The 17955-nt window shown below is 42.9% G+C and overlaps 1 long non-coding RNA gene across 1 annotated transcript; it reads right to left on the bottom strand.

Moving 5' to 3' along the window:
* Positions 1–362: 362 nt before the first annotated feature.
* LOC309670036 lies at positions 363–14888 on the bottom strand. The gene is made up of 3 exons (XR_014268958.1): positions 14798–14888; positions 7587–7694; positions 363–1305 (listed from the first exon to the last, which is right to left on the bottom strand). It is a non-coding gene; the product is annotated as an uncharacterized lncRNA (long non-coding RNA).
* Between the last annotated feature and the right edge of the window lie 3067 nt (positions 14889–17955).

The raw sequence follows: 17955 nt of genomic DNA, 5'->3' as shown, positions 1-17955 counted from the left end.
GAAAATATTACATCTTTAACTACTTCTTTCTTCCTGCTCCCAGTGAAGGCTGCCAGTAATAACACTGACTGCAATTTCTCTTTTTGTCTTAAGACCAACTCTCATGCCACTACTACCTCTACAGAGATCCAGGTTACTGCTCTAGGTCCTCTGCTACTGCCTAGATTGGGAGGACTTTTTAACCAAGAAGGTTTCAAACCTAAGGTCCTCTGAAGGACAATGAGCTTCATTTGCCCTTGAATAGAGGGTGACTGATTAGTTGCCTTTGTACCCTGTGGTTGAGGAGAAGTGGTAACTTCAGCCAAAAAGCAACAGCCAGCTAGTGTAAATCACACAAAGCTGATATCATATGCTGCTTTTAATGTCATTTTAAAAGTGCTCTGTTCATGCTACACTAGAGTTCGTGTTTTTGCTGGTGCAGGAGGTAGTTTGTAATGAATTTTTTCACATCTGTTCCAGAGGGATCATGAGTCACTATAATAAGATCCAAGTCTACCTTCCCTTCCTTCAGATGATCAGTTTCCAGGAAATATTTTTCATGTCATTCCTTAGTAGTAACTGGAGATCAACCACTGAAAAATTCTGAAATCCCATCTCTTCAGGCGAGACCATACAGCCAGCGAGTCACATTCACTCCAACTGTCTCCAATTAACAAGAAGAAGATTGTTGATGGGATATGAAGACCTTTGACAGTGAGTTGTTCCTTTAAGCCCAGCATGAGTAATGTGCACAGTTCTGCTTTCCTGTGCACCAGCTAAACAGGAAGTCACTCATTCATTTCACTTGCCTGATTTAGACCATCTCTGCAGAGAGCAGCAGTTGATAAAATGTCCATCACTGTGTTTGCCTGCTGCTGTCAGCCCCAGAAGGAAAGTCCTATAGATGCTGAACGACCTGGAGCTTCTGAAGAGCCATGGTTGGTAAAAAATGTTGAACCTTAGAGACACAAGATGGTTGATCTTAGGATTTCACACAAGACAGGGGAAGAGAGGGAGTACATTCCAGAGAGGCCAGTGAGAAGCAAAGATACAGATGCGCTGGTTATGGCCTTCCCACCAGGACTGGGGCAGACTGACAGCCCAGAGTCTCGAAGCTCATTTTGCAATTATCTATGAGCTCCCAGGCTTGTCCTCACTGACCCACCAGGCAGTGGTGCCATGATACTACTCCATCACCAGAAGATCCAGCTGAAGGGGTTCCCGCACCCAGACAGTCATCCCTTCCTCTCCTGTAGAAGGCTGTGTCACCAATACAGGTTGTCTCAGGCACAGTTCAGAGTCCAATCACACGAACAGTTGAATCAGCTGCAGCAGGCAGAGAGAGAGAGGAATATTTTAAGGCAGATTTGTCATCACATGTTTGTAACATAAGGGTACATCTTAGCTACTCTGCAGTATAACTGTGCAGCTCTAGAATTTTATTGTGTCGACACTCACACTCTACAAGCTAACTCAAGATGAGTTCGCTTGTATAGCAGTTTATTTGAACTAGTGCTGCAATGAAAACAAGCACTCCAGTGCTATCAATGAGCTTTCATTCTTGAGCACCAAGTACACTGTGAGGAGTACACATATTTTATTAAAGATTCCTTCTTTCTCTTCCTGTACTCCATGGGAAGTATTTGCTTTATCCACAGGCCTTGGATCCTATTTTTATTTACTGTGGGCTACTAACTCTTCAGGTTTTATTCATTGCACAACAGATGATACTATTGAATGTGTTACAGCTAACAGCCTGAGCACTGTTGAGTCAAATTGCAAAGATCTCAGAAAAAAAAACCCTGGTTAAATACTCACGGTAGCTGATGCTATCAAACCATTGGACACAGACCGATCACTACAAATGAGGTTACGCAGTTACAACACTTAAGGAAGTAGAATAAAATCTGCTGATCACTCAGTTTCCTTTATGTATGAAGTGGATGCATTTTTGTACTCCTGCTTTATAAAAGAATCTCTTTGCAGGATGTACTGGAACTAAAAATATTATACATAGTGTTGCAAAAGAGGAAAGTATCATGATAAATGACCTATGGCACCATACATAACTTGTCATGCATTAGAAGAACATGACCTGCATCCAAAATAAATAGCTTCTACGCATGACTTGTGTGAATGGCACTTGAAATCTCCGGGGAGATCTTATTGCGGCCTTCCAGTACCTAAAGGGGGCCTACAGGAGAGCTGGGGAAGGACTTTTTACTAGGGCATGTAGCGATAGGATGAGGGGGAATGGCTTTAAACTGGAAGAGGACAGGTTCAGATTAAACATTAGGAAGAATATTTTCACTTTGAGGGTGGTAAGGCACTGGAACAGGTTGCCCAGAGAGGTTGTGGATGCCCCATCCCTGGAGGTGTTCAAGGCCAGGCTGGATGTGGCCTTGGGCAACCTGGTCTAGTGGGAGGTGTCCCTGCCTATGGCAGGGGGGTTGGAACTCGATGACCTTCAAGGTCCTTTCCAACCTAAACCATTCTTTGATTCTATGAAATCGTCATTCAGACTGTCTCAATATACATTAAATCGGCTTCTAAGAATTGCCTTCTGTCTGTTCTCGACCAGACAAATGTCAGGCCATTAGAAATCAGCGTTCCCCTATTCTGGTGAAAGTACAGAGGGCCCATGGCTCAAGTGAAGAACAAGAGAAAGCTTCTTCAAGCTCTCTACCATATGTTACAGTGCTGAAAAAAATAGGAACAAAGTCTTGAAATCATAGAATCATAAAATGGTTTAAGCTGGAAGGGACCTTAAAGATCACCTAGTTCCAATCCCCCTGCCATGGGCAGGGACACCTTCCACTGGATTAGGATACTCAAAGCCCCATCCAACCTGGCCTTGAACACCTCCAGGGATGGGGCCTCCACAACTTCCCTGGGCAACCTGTTCCAGTGGCTCACCTCTACCCTCTTCCAGTTTGAAGCCATTACCCTTTGTCCTATTACTATATGCCCTTATAAAAAGTCTCTCTCCAGCCTTCTTGTGGGTGCCTTTCAGATACTGGAAAGGTGCTACAAGGTCTCCCCGGAGCCTTCTCTTCTCCAGGCTGAACAATCCCAACTCTCTCAGCCTGTTCTCATAGGAGAGGTGCTCCAGCCCTCTGATCATCTTTGTGGCCCCCCTCTGGACTCGCTCCAACAGGTCCATGTTCTTCTTCTTGTGTCCAGAGCTGGACACAATACTCCAGGTGGGGTCTCACAAAAGCAGAATACAGGGGCAGAATCACCTCCCTTGACCTACTGGCCATGCTTCTTTGGATGCAGCCCAGGACGTGGTTGGCTTTCTGGGCTGCAAGTGCACATTGCCAGCTCATGTTGAGTTTCTCATCAACCAACACCCCAAAGTCCTTCTCCTCAGGGCTGCTCTCCATCCATTTTCTGCCCAGCCTGTATTTGTGCTTGGGATTGCCGTGGCCCATATGCAGGACCTTGCACTTGGCCTTGTTGAATTTCATGAGGTTTGCACAGGCCCACGTCTCAAGCCTGTCCAGGTCTCTCTGGATGGCATCCCTCCCCTCCAGCATGTCAACTGCTCCACACAGCTTGGTGTCATCGGCAAATTTGCTGAGGATGCACTCCATCCCAACATCCAAGTCAACAACAAAGATGTTGAACAGTACAGGTCCCAGTACCAACCCCCGAGGAACACCACTTGTCACTGCTCGCCACTTGGACATGGAGCCATTGACCACAACTCTTTGAGTGTGAACATCCAGCCAGTTCCTTATCCAGTGAGTTGTCCATCGGTCAAATCCATGTCTCTACAATTTAGAGACCAGGATATTATGCAGAAAGGTGTCAAATGCTTTGCACAAGTCCAGGTAGATGACATCTGTTGCTCTCCCCTTATCCACCAATGCTGTAATGCTGTCGTAGAAGGCCACCAAATTTGTCAGGTACGATTTGCCTTTAGTAAAGTTGTGTTGGCTATCACCAATCACCTTATTTTCCATGTGCCTTAGCAGAGTGCTCAGAAAGCACTGCTTCCACATGTGTGATGTATGATGACTTAGCTGAACTTCTGTGAGAAGATGTAGGGAATCTGGGGAAGTCTGAGGGTCTGAACACGTCACAAGGGCTAAAGAGGCTGTTATTTGTCTGGTCTTAGATAGGGGTGCCCAAACTGAGAAGTACAGCCAGAGGACAGTGCTCTGTCCCTGCCTGAATTCAGTAGGTCTTTTAACCCATACAACAGAGACAGTGAACCTGTGAGTGTGGCACGCAAGGGCCCCTTCCAGGCCACTTCAGGTTTCTGCATGCCAAAAGTCTTGCTGTGCTGCTCGACAGTTCTGCCAGCAGACAGTCAGACTGCTTCCAGTTACCTGTGAGACAGCCATGTGTACAGAAACAGGTGGGCTGCAAAGGTCTCAGCTGCACTTGATGTGAACCCCCAGGAAGAGCCATGGGACTTAACGGTTTGGCAGGTGGAGCTTCACATGCCTTAGTTACTGCTTAGCTGTTGACTAAAATAAATACTTTTCAGCGAGGAAAAAAATGTCCCTTTTGTGCTTTTTCACACACAGAGATTGGCCCAACTATCCTTGCTGAAGTTGGACGCTGAAGTCCTACAAATGCAGGGTCAAAAGACAGCAAAAGAAAGGATGAACAGTGTAGCATCTCCTGCAGAGAGGAACGTCGCAGCAGAGCTCCCCTCAAGGGCTGCCAAGGGTCTCCTCTGCTGGCAAGTGACAAGCCTCCAACAGGTCAGTACAGTTTATTGTGTAATTTTCCTCTTGTCATAATGTTTCTGTAGTGCACACATCTGCACATTAACCACCAACTTGTTTTGTGTCCTTGAACGGCAAGAAATGGGAAACAATCCTCATCTTTTTCAGTCTTTATCTCTACTAATGGGAATGCAGAGTTGGACTTTCCGTGAGCCAGCTTGTTTTCAGACACAAGAGGAAGCAGAAGAAACGATCTTACACTCTAAAGCAGGAACAGGGAACATATACCAACATCTACCACCCGCTGTAAGCAAACTGTGCCTTGAGATAAGAGCGTATTTCTGAAGAAATCCCCCAAGACCATTTTTGAAACAAAGATGTGTGACTTCAAAGTGTAACTATTTTCTTCCTCTGTCTGTTTGCCCCATAACTGTGTGTGCCACCACTGACATTCCCTGACTATCTACAAGTACATTTGCATGTGGAGCACTTTTTAAATTGAGGTTGTAGATGAATATCATAGGAAATGTAATTTTTTAGATCAGAAGCAATAAACCAGTTTTGACACAATGCATGAGAAATCCTAAAACTTTAGCTATTGGCAAAACACAATACTACTCAAGAAGGAAGTTTTCCCATAAGGTACTGGGCTGAATATGTAATGACATACATATATGAAGGGAAGAACCTGATGCAATTCAGTTTATCATTATCACATATTTAATATATCCGACAGCATAGATGCAGATAGATGTGTTATATAAATTGTTCAAAACCAATGTTTTCTGTTCAATTTTCTTGTTTTCCCTAAGAAAAATAAATAAAGCATATGCGATACTTGTTGCGAACTCCAGTTCTAAATAGTTTTGGTTAATTAAAATCATCCAAAGCCAACAAAAACGATTAACTGTTTTTCTCCCTAAAAACAATAAGCAATCTATTCATATTTGGGAGAGTACAAGGTAAAAGTTATCTGATTTCATTTAAATATTAGAAGTACATCAGAATCTCTGAAGACTTCTCTTTCTAAAGCTGGTGGTGACTTAAATTCTGAACTTTTTCATCACATCTCACAGTTTTTTAGAGATGTACAAATATTTTTCCCTCTTCTTGCATCATCAGTGGGCCACAACATGAATCGTCCACCCACCCAGCTGCAATGGAACAGGCTGTGAACAGAGGAGAGGAAGCTGTTGGCAGCAGCTGACCTGGCCAGAGGAGAAAGCTCATGAGTCATGGACTCTTTGTTGATTTGAAGATTAAGTTTGTACTCTTGACAAGAAAGTTTATCCCCCATCCTTTGCCCTGGAAGGAAAACTAAAATATGAGCCTGACCGAGTGGGAGCAGTGAGAGAGTTCCTCGTGCAAGTGGTTGTTTTAAGAAGAAAAGAAACTGTGTGAAAGTGGTTGATCACAATGAACATTTTCTTAAACTAGAACTTGCTTTTTGGTTCTCAGTAACATTGCCAGTTTTAGTTTGATACCTCCATTCACTTTTAGAAACTTAAATATAGAGATTACATTTTCACTCTTGCATTTTACATCTTGACCAGCAGCTGCTTGTATTTTTTGGATGAAAAGTTCCCCAGTTTCATTCTCACTGTAAATTACAAGCTCAATAAATTATCTACACCACCATGGTTTAGAAGGCAGAACAGAAGAGCTTTCTGATCCTTGCCAGGTGGCAGGAATAAAAATATTCTGAGTATTTCTTCCTGAGGTTTTGCTGTCATGTTGGCCTGGGGATCAGTAGTTCCAGCAGACAAACCCAAAAAAGCCAGAACTAGGGGAGCCCTCAACTCTCCGGAATAAGAAGTGCTGAAATTTATCCAGAATTTTACTGGAAAAGAAACAATTAGAATAAGACAGCAAAAAGCATGTGATCATGGTAAGTCTCTTCAAAGACAGTCAGCATTTGTAGACTGCCCAGAGATATAGGTCTTTACAGGGCGTACCCTTCCTTCATGCTTCAGAGCTACAAAAGGGACTGCTGTGTGACTTACTCTTTGTCAGCTCTTAGGATGAGACCTTAATAACAGGGGTCATTTTACTTCTACACAGACAGGAAGTATCTGGTGATACTTCCACAACTGTTAAAGGTTTTCCAGTACCCCAAAGTATATATTTTAGGCTGTTGCCCTCTACCACAGGATGACTTCAGAAAGGTTGTGTTGTGGATAAACAGACTTTTACTGTACTGCCTTTGAAGTCAATGTTGGGATTTCCATTTGTCTCTGTAGAAATGTCAGATAGCCAATCTCTAGCAAAGCACTTCACCCCTTCAAGTTGAATGTTTTAAAACTGAATGCTAAAATGTGAAAACGTCAAAAAGTTCCCCATGGTTTGTGGACTAAACCAATCCCAGTTACCAATGCTTCAGAGAGAAGGTTGTAATAGAAATGGGTTATGCCACAACTCTCTATTGCTGCTTCATCACTTACGGCCCCTGCTGTCAGGGGTGGGATGATGGAATAATGGGGCAACAGGACTGGACTCTGTATGGCAACTCTCAGGAAAGGCTTTGCACACGTGTGAAGTATTGTTTCAGTAACAACTGGTGTAAATCGGCATCAATGACATCATACAGCCGTAAATGATGTCCCTCAGGCTGCCTGCTTTCCTGCAGACACACCATCTGTTTCAGTCAAGGGTGCTGGAGGCTTGAGTCAAAGCCCATTGAAGGTATTGGAAAGATTCCCTTGAAACTTTGACTCTATGACTCATCTGTAGCTTATACAACGCACAAAATGTCAGGCTCACAAGCTGCACTGTGCACGCATGACAGCTAAGGCTTAAACAAAACACAAAGCAGCAGACAGCTCTCTCGCACCAACATATGCCAGGATTTGATCTGCTGGAACTATCCCAGCTGCAGTAATGTATAGCAGGAGTAGGCAAGAAGGGGAGAAAACTCTGAACGCATACCTTTTACTGGGATGACTTTAGGAGACAAGACGACTCTGTCAGACCCAGAGGAACCAGTTTTGGTTTTGTGTCTCTGGGGTGATACCACCATCACTGGGGATGATGTGCCTAAAAGGAAAATCACGGGCCACAATGCATGAGGAAATCAAACACCACAGGAGATGTGGGAGGAAAGAATCTCTGAAAGAATATTAAGAGTAGGCAGAATTCAATGGCAATGAGTAAAATGGGAGGATAACATAAAAATAGCCTATCTACGGATTCAAGTTGCCTTCCTTAAGTAAAGCTGACAGAGCTTTTCTTTCCCATGATTATACAAAGGGACCCAGTTCCCTGCAGGGAGCTCCCGCTGAAGTCAGTGTGAGTCACTTATGCAGGCTGCTGGGAAGTACATCCCCAGGAGAGCTAATTATTGCATATATCATAACGAGCTTGCAGAAGAGGTTTTATAAACTCCTGCCACTGTTTCATTATCTCCAGTTCAGGAAACAGAACAACTGTCAGCATAAATGACATGGTTTGGTATTTTCCACTAATTTTGAAAATAAAGAAGTGAAGAGCAAGAGAGCAAGTCCTCAAAGCACCTTCGCTTTCAACATTATTTTCAGGTAAAATGTGTATTTTAAAAAGTATGCTAATTTTATCTCCTGTGCCCCATAGGAATCTGCAGTAGTTTCTCTCACTTTATGGACAAGAAGAGGAGAGAATCAAAGGCCCCCAAGTGCTTGATTTCACTCATGGACTTGCATAAAACAAAACATTCCACCAGTGCTAATTGTTCAGCAGAACTCAATCAGGTGAGAAATATAAAATTTGATTGTATAAAGCCAACAGAACAGAAAGGAGGTTTTATTAAAGATAATGCTTATGCGTTGCACTCCATAGATTAAAAAGTCTATTGGCCTAAAATTGAACAGGGCTGGAAAACAAGTCCATGACAACAACCTGTTCAGTCTGCAAAGACTCATTTATATTTTTATTCATATTTTGGACCTTTAAATCATGAGTCTGCTTGTGATTTAATTGAGTCCTTTGAGTGATCAAATCCTTTTATTGATCAAATACTGGACATGAGCCTAGTATATAGCAACAGAGATCTCTGTCCCAGCATTAGCAATGGTAAAGACTCTATAACAATGAAGAACATTTAGCTCTTTCCTCAAGGAACTGCAGTGAAGGGCACCAACTCTTCTCCTGTTTTGTACTTTCTCCTCCTGTGAAGTAGAGACATAGAATAGCCACAAAAAGGTTGTTCTTACTTTCTTATTCCAGGAGAAAGATTGAGAGTCTTAAGGCAGGCAAAAGGAAAAGGACTTCAGAAATCAAGGACACAGAAAATGGGGGGGGAAATCTCAAGCAGAACACCTAATCCCAAAACAAAACCGTGGGATTGGCAGCAGAATTTTTACAGATTTGTGGTTATTTATGTGCCTCATACTCAAAAAATCCCTTCTCCTGAGGAACTTTCCTTGGGTGAGCAAGAAGTTGTCACGTGAAACTGCTTATCTCCGTATGGTCTGCAACATACTGAGGTACTTGCATCTCTCACTAGGTACAGCCTACCGAAAAACATGGTTGTGATAAATACTTGCACTCATCTTCATTGTCTTGTATTAGACAATGGGGGATAAATAATACCAATACTGATACATATTAAACAAAAAATAGGGATCATGTGATTTTTCCCAGGCTGACAACGTTTCTCTGAGTCCGTCAGTTGTTCTGGGCAGACCCTCCTTTTATATACTTTCCTCAAAATGTGTCAGAGGAAGATGCAGCTACATAGCTGTCCCCTGTATAACTCTCCTTTTAGGCAGTATAGCCTAATGCATGCAAAGCAGTACTCATTCAGCAGAGCAAGGCAACAGAACACATTGACTAGCTCAATACCTATTTTTAAAAAAAAAAAAAAATCAAGCTGATCTATTTAGTTGTCATGAGCTTCAACATCTGGACAGTTTTATCTTTTTAACACTTCATTGACTTTTATACAGTAGCAAGACAATTCAAGAAAACGATGCAGCAAAACTGGAATTTGGTAGATGAATGGAACAGAAAATACAGTCAAGGACTGGGATGGCTGTGGATACCACCTTTTACTGATGGTCGCTTTAGATTGAGCCACATTAGCTTGAAAAAACACTGAACTGAACAAAATACACTATTTCTTTTCTGTTTTGTCCAAACGCTCTTTGGAGTCTCTCTTATATCCCGTTATTCTGACCATGTACTAGTGTAAACGAGAAGTTACTCTAAATAAATCAACAGATATTAACTGGATTAGGCAAAACAAGAAAGTTCAAAAAAGTAGTAACTGTATATACCCTTAGAGCATCTCTAACACAGGAACCTATGGTGTCCTTCCAAATACCGTTCATGGGTGAGAGTTCCACTCTACTTCCATTTTGTCACAGACTCAGAATCCAGCAAATACAGAAAAGCATTTTCCCAGTTCCAGGAAACTCACTGGTTAGAGCAGGTTTGGATACAATTCAGATCTGGCTTTCTCCTTTACATAACATTAGTAGGTCTAAAATGTCCTAATTTAAAAAAAAAATCCAGAATGAAAGTTTCATTCTGCACTAAATAGCAGGAATCTGAGACCTTTTGTTATATTTGTTACTGCTTGCCCAATCCATGTGCCTCAAAATTACCTGGAAAAGCATTGGCATCAGACATAATCCGGCCAAACTGGGAGAACTCCAAGCCCTATCAAACATATAGCACTGGCCACACCTAGTATTTTCTGACTGCATTTATAGAACAGGGATATGGAAACATTTAATAAAGGAAAAAACAACCTCTTATTATGGCTTGACCAATTCAGAAATTATAGTCTAACCTCACGCTGCTTGAAGGATTGTCTGACGTGGCCTGTCTAAGGAAAGATGCCTGGAGCTGAATTTCCCCTTTAGCCCCTATTCTTTTAATTTTTGTTTGTTTGTTTGTTTTCTTCCAGCTTGCTTCCTCAGCGGAAGGGATGTAATGACATAGGACACTCAGCTGAGCTGGGCTGGGCATGCCTGGGGTGATAGATGATGGGACTGGTTGCCAAAAGCTTGCATGCACTGCAGCAATCTCGCAGAAAAGTCCTGTGTGTGAACGCCACGGTGTGAGGCACTGCCTGCATGAGGCTTTTCCAGAACAACGCACAGCATCATGGCCCCTCATGTTCAGGAGATATGAATTAATGTTGGAAGGGATGCAGAGAAAGATGTTGGGAACCTAAAACTGTCTTATAAAAGGAGACTTTTTAGTCTCAAGCTAAGCTTGTTTCATCTAACAAAGTCTGGGAGGGCATATGATCGCTTTTTGTAAAAACACTGGAACGAAACACAAAGATAGGGAAAGAGCAGTTTAAGCAGCCGGATAACGTTGGCAAAAGAACACATGGCTGTGGACCAGCCACATAAAAATTTAGACTGGAATTAGGCGATTATTTCTACCCATTAATAACGTAATGCCCTGGAAAAGACTTCCAGGCAGGAACAGTGGCTGCAAGAGGCCTAATCAGTTTTAAGACGAAGCTTGATAAATCTGATAAAGGGATAATAGGACAAGGCTGCCTTCAACAGCAGACAACTGGACTGCCTGTACTAGAGGATCCCTCCAAGCACTAAGCACCCAGACAAATATGGCGGTAGTTTCTCGTGCTGTGAATGCTTGCTAAACAGTATATTGAGTCCACCAAACTCTGTGCAGTATTTGGCCTAGAAATGTATATTTGATTTAGGTCTTGGCTTAAAAATATTGCTATTTCAAGGTGCCACATAAAAAAGTCCTTTGGCATAGAGAAGAAAGTGGAATGGCACATTAGTGTTGAGACAAAATTATCTCAGATTTTCTCCATTTCTATCATCCCTTATTCTCAGATACTTAGCTGACCCTGTTATTGTAGTTTATCCTTCCACTATTATTTTACAAGGTGCTAGTAACTACCCTCATTATTTTGTGGCTTTAGTACAAAACATTTAAAACATTTTCTACAAAGGGTTCAATTTATTCTTTAACTAATAAAGCCTGCTGTAATGCCCAGAACTACTCCATATGAAAGATCTTTTAAATCAATGGCAGAGTACTACAGTCAGGATTTGAAACCTTTTCCTGAAAAGCTGGAGTGAAAAAACAGCTCTGTCAGCTGTCTCGGTGTTGTTCAACACCTGGCTCAAGGACCAGTGATGATCCTCCAGAAGAAGGAGGTGAGTTCAAATTTTGATTTTTTTTTTAAACTACATATCTGTTCAGTTGGCTTAGCTACTTTAATAGCCTTGCGGTCCCTGCCTGGTAGAGGAAGGAGGCTGAAAATCTTGGGAGACTTGAAAAGCTAAAGCCATCTAAGGTGGGACAGTATTCATTACAGTGGCTTGCAGATAAGCACACTGGTCAGTCCTGAACAGGCACCACAATTCCTCTCCTAAGGAAGATTTTGGATATTTTTTTTTTTTTCAGAATTGGAACAAAAAAATGGAGATGGGAGGTTTAGCATGTGAAAAATACCTTTTGCAAAGATTCAACTTCAGATGAGTCACAGATCTGGACCTCCTCCCACAGTCCATTCCAGTGGCTCTGTTGTGCTCTGGGGTGGCCAGTGGCCAGGTACTCCCCGCTTGACCAAGGCTGTAGGGCATGTTGATACCCCAGGACACTGGCAGCCTTGCATGGCAGTTGGTCCATCAGCTTGCAGACAGATTGTCTGACTGACAGGCCAGACAGAGTGTGCTACAAGAAAAATCAACCTGTTGGGGTTTGTTGCATGATTTACTGGAATTAAAATTTTCCCAACAGGTTGCTTTGTTGGAACTTTGTTTCCAGGGGGAACTATTTAATGAGAAGATCACTGACTCACCCCAATATTACTGCTGGCTCTTACCAGTGCAGAGCAGAACTAAGGTTATCTCACAGGTCTGAGCTTCTGTCTGCCTGCACTGTTTTGAGTATCTCAAATTGAACATTAACACTGGCAGTCATAATGCCTTTGCTCAAGAAAAATGACAGCAATTGCTGAGATACCTATTACTGATAGAAATTAACTCTATTTCAGTGCAGCTTTTTGGGAGATTTGCTGTGAAGCAGAGTACTGTCCACGAACCCATAGTCTAAGGATTGCATAGGGCCTATATACCTTAATGCAGAGTCATCTCAGTAGCATGATAGCAGCTAAGAGCTCTAAGATAATTTAATAAAATGATAGCATCGTCCTCAGAATAGCTGTTTTCTAGTAACCCAGAAAGACTATTTGGCACAGTGCTGTCTCAAGGGGTATACCTCACCATATTTGGCCAGGTTATGGCTCATCCCTGCTCTTTCTGCTCTTTTCTTTTTAATGGGAGGAAAGGGGTTGCACTCCCAGAACTGGCCGCTCATCTTTTTTTGTTCCATTTTCTACTAACATTTTACTTTCTGGACCTTCTATACTCTCTGGTTCAAAACCCCAGTTACCGCAGGTTTCGCGGGGAACTCGCAAAGCTATATTCCTCTGTAGTCTAAGCATCACAGCAGAAGTTCTGCAGGACCAAATCCTGCCCAGCCTCTCCCTGCCCCCAGCCCACCCTGACTACCCTGCTTCACGTGTGACGATCTCACAGCTGGGGGAAAAGCCCTGCTGTGTTGATACACTACCACCTAGTGGTAAGTACTGCTCCCACCCGGACTTCCGCGGGAGAAATTCCCTACAGCACGCTCGGTTCACAGGCTCCTGAACATTATCTCACCGTTTCAGGGTGAACTCCTGAGAAATATCATTGCTCGTGCAGCGCCTTCAGGCTGCTGCTTTCTTGCTGATACTGCTCTTTCACTACGCCACCGTGAACAACAGCATCGATTCTCACCATCACTGTTTTGCAAATTGGATGTCCGCCCTGTAGAGAGCTCTGCCCAAACCATCAGTCCTTCCATTACAGACCTGCAAGCAGGGAGGGCTAAACCTGTGTTTGAGCAGAGGTGTTTAAGAACTGTCTCAGTAGAAACTGTTGCTGTCTGGAGTTTGGCTCCCTCTTCCCCAGGATTAAGTGGGCAGCTGGGCTGTTGATCTGCAAGATGGATCCAAGCTTTCAAAGCAACTCTGGTTCTTTTGGGCAAACTCCACCAGCTTCCCAGGCAGCTACCCTGGGCCTGCCCTCAGGAACAGGACACTTCAGCCACTGGCTGCAAAACCACCACCACCCAGCTTCAGAAGGCAAAAGCAGACACTAGGAAACACCTTCAGCTGAAGAAGGGCTCCTTAACCCAACACAGTACTCTCAAAAGCAGTTCTAGGTCTACTCTTCTTTTTGGGTCGTGCTCCAGAAGGTGTGAGAAATGCATTAAGCTAAAGACACTGTAACATTTTAACCACTACAAATTTTTGAAGATTTGAGAATGCTATGCCTTACTCTGATGCTATGCAGGCCCTGAGAAACCAGAGAATAGGGGCTGCATAAAAATGGCCCCCCAAAATGCAGGAACGAAGAACATCCCACAAAAAACAAGTGTCACAGTAGGACAAAACATTAGATCAGATTCTGCTCCCCTGATTTATCAGTGTGAATACACAGTTGCTGAGCACTCACATTTGCTACTGAGATGAGGCATGCAAGTACTGGCCTTAAATATTTCCCCTCTGACTAAAATTCATCCTCTTTGCTTTTTGTTTGCTAGTTAGCAGATTTTAAAACTGAAAGTGCAAAAGAAGTGTTAACTCTCCCACCAGCTGAAATATGTGGTGAAAACATGCAATAGCACAGAGCTCTAACCTCAACATTCCTTGGAAGGAAAGTAGAGAATTCTTTGCAAAAGCACTTGACATTTCGTTTCAGCTGATTTTGCAACTTGGCAATCTTTCTTCATCCTTCGTCCAAGGATCACAGCCCGCTACTTGGGAATTGTAGGGAAGTACGGGACAATTACTGTTTAGGAGCTCTTTATGTAAAGTATTTCTAAAACTGATGGACTGCCTTTTGCATACACTGTGTGGGAAAGTTTCTACTTGTGAAACCCTTTACAAAGGTGAATCCTTTCCTAATTCCCAGAGATTGGCTGTACAGGAGTGGGGGAGAAGAGAAACAGCAATTCACATTTGGAATGCTGTACTGCCCTTAATTACAATGCATTCTAAACAGATTAACAGCTATCTTTCTCTGTCACTTATACTGGATTATGTCAAACAAATTACTTAAAACTCTAGATTGAACCTATTATTTATGTCTTTGTCGCACGACCATTATGTACGTTACCTTTTAAGCTTTTTGTTCCCTCTCTTGTATGACTCCTCCATTAACTTCCTTTAGTGATGCTTATATGATTTTTACTGTTGCATTCAGGTAATCTCACAATGCTTAGCTTCACCTGCTACAAAAACAATGTCTGCAGACCTTCACACAGAAAGCAAAACATCAGTTACGGAGAAGTGTTGTTAAGCCCTTTCACGAGATTCTACAGGGTCAGAACACAACACCCAGCCTCCCTTCTGAAACCTCCCTTTTTTTCTGTCCAGTCAAACACCTTCCAGCCAGCCATGGCATCATTCAAGTCCATAATTAGCGCTGCTAAACTTGTCATGCAAACCTGCTAACCCCCTGCTTTGGCAACTCATCTACTCCTTGCTTATCCCAGTGACTCGTCCTCTGGGTTGTCCAGACTGTCATGGGTAGTGCCCTTGATTTTTCCTTCAACTTTAACCCTTTCCTGTTGTCTCTGCTACTGATTTCTTGTCCTTTCTCTTAAAAAGCTTTCACAGTGTAGTTCTACCCTAGCAAAAAACGGATTTTTTACTTCTTTTCCTGCACTTTCACACTGTCTCCCATGTTACCCCAGAAAAACCTTCCTCTTGCAAGTCACTAAACCCACCACTACTGAGCTCCTCTTCAAAAGCATGCCCTTCACTAACACACCCTGGTAAATCCAACCCAATGACAGAGGTAAGCAGTGAGGCTTATGGACACATAAGCCTCAGGGGGGGAATTTAAATCAAACCAAATCAGAAAAAGCTCCTCATTGCCTTAAGTTTGATAAACCTTTCTTTAATAGGTAGCAAAGATATCCTGACAAAGCATTTTTCCAATCTTTACTTTAGAGAAGGGTTGTGAAGAGTTCCACTTGCTTAAAAATGCAAAAGGGCTCAAAATTTCCATCATCTGCCCCTCCTTCATCTCCGTGACTCTGTCCTTACCCCCCACCTAAGATACCCTAGTGAACAGCTGACACACAGGAGTAAAGGTCTTCCACTGTGGTGTAAGTGAGGAACAGACAGAATTACTGAGCGGGCAGCAGAGCTGTTGCCCCACTACTGTCCCTATCAGTGTAGCAGCAAATGTGGTCAGACCAATGCAGCCTTCCTCCTCATCCACCTCCCCACATTAGACCAAGGCTGCATCTGCCCTGGTTCCATCAAAAGGCAATTCTGTAAGCCTTCTCATACTTATGGTCTAAAGTTGATCCTGACAGCAAAACCATGAGGTGAGGAGCTATTATCACCCCAATTTTAAAGCAAAAGAACTGAGCAGGTCATATTATCTTCCTGTCACAGAACTGCCAACACACAAGGTTTGACCACAAAGCCTGGCATTCAAGCTTTGAACACGGGATGCTCAGTGCTCTCTTCCACACTTGATTTACACAAGAACTAAGACAGGTAAAATATCTGGAATGGCCAATTATTTCTTCTCAGGCCTGTAAAAGTTCTACCACACACAGCTTGTAATTTTGCGTACTATTCAAGCAGAACATGCACCTACAGAAGACCACAGAGCAAAGCAGAGAAATCAGACAGGCCTCTCTGTACGCCAACCCCCAGCAAATGCTACAAAACTGTAGCCAACTCAATGGCCTCCTGACCTCTCACTAAGAGACACTAACCACCAAACCTCTCACCTTTCTCCTCTCTATCAATCTCTGCTCAATAGGTGCCAAACATTCTTTTAAATTCAGAGCAGCTGCTTCTAATCCATAGTTGAAGTGTGTTACTTCTGTTTCACACCTGTGCCTTAAAAACTATTTCCCCCCAGCTGTTTGGTCTGATAAATCACAGCTTCCCACTAAGCTAACTTCTTTCAAACTACAGAGACATCAGCGATTTCATTGCTGTATCAGATCAGTCTGTTCATCGAGTTCCTCAGCCAAAGGCACCATCAAAGACAACGTGCTAGAGCTGCACAAAACCAGTGAGATCATGAAGGGAGGAGGGTGCTGGGGCAAGCTTCCTGATACTGGGGCAAAGCGGGAGAGCTGATGGTTGCTGGGTGGGTGAAAACCTGCAGCTGTTGGGGCTGTGTCAGGCTGATGGTATACTGATGCACATTTTCGAAGAAGGAAGAAAAGGTAAATCAAAGTGCAAGCAGCAAGTCTGGGTGCAGTGTTGAAGCAGCTGCTGGCTGGTCCCACAAGTACTGGCTGAGGATGGGCTTTCATGGGTGCCTCTTGGGAAAAAGTAAGGGAGCATAGTATCAGCACTGAGATCTTTGCTACTTCATGCTTCAGATATTTTTTTCCTGGTGGTAATGGGACTGATTAATAGCAGGATTTAACATAACCCATTTGTGTTTCCCCATGTCAAGGAATGTAGAGGCTATATTTTAAGAGTTCTTAAGTAAAGATGTGCCTGAGCTATACTAAATAAAGGTTTTAAGTTTACTCCAGCAGTTACACGGATCTCAACTTTTCATGTGGTTTGTTACAGACGCTGGATAAAGCAGAACTACATCTACTGAGTTTTCTCATATATGACTTTTGGTGCAAGGTCTCTCTTTTCTTCTGTTTTTATGTGTACAACCTGCCTGTTTTAACATGTTTACTGCAAGGCAGAAGTTCACATCTCAAGTTTTCTGCACATAGCCTAAAGCTCTGGTAAAGTTTATAAGGGTCTTTTCACAAAAGAGAATGAGACCCAGCTGTGAAGTTCTGAATTTCAGCCACTCTCCAAACTTGGAGTTTGTACTGGAGTTCACAGTTCCTAAACTCTGCTTTCCTATTTGGATGCTGTAAATTAACAGCTGGTCTGTTCTTCAGGACAGATCTTTTTTGTTCTCAGCAGCCTCTGATATTAGATGCCAATTTAAGGCCTTTGGGCTTCAAAACAGTGACCTTGTCTGTCACTTAGCCATTGAAGAGTGAACGATTGTCACACAATGAAGTAAAGGAATTGAAATACATTGCTAACAGGTGACATTTACTTGTGCTGGGAGACAGCTCCAGTGAGCAAGATGTAAACTCTGCATCAGCTTCCCGTGCTTGAAAGAAATATGCGTTTTAGAGAAGAAGGAAATGTATTTCAAATTTACTATTCTACAGTTTTACCTTCTTTTGACAAATATTCATTCCTGACTGACAGGCCTTGCAGGCTTCAGGAAAATAAAGTACCTAGTACTGTTCTCACTGTACCTACTAACGAGCTATA

This window comes from Vanellus vanellus (assembly GCF_965231255.1).
Source record: "Vanellus vanellus genome assembly, chromosome: 3".
NCBI lineage: Eukaryota > Metazoa > Chordata > Aves > Charadriiformes > Charadriidae > Vanellus > Vanellus vanellus.
Note: the sequence above shows the minus strand (reverse complement) of the source record. Positions and strands in the feature narration are given on the sequence as shown.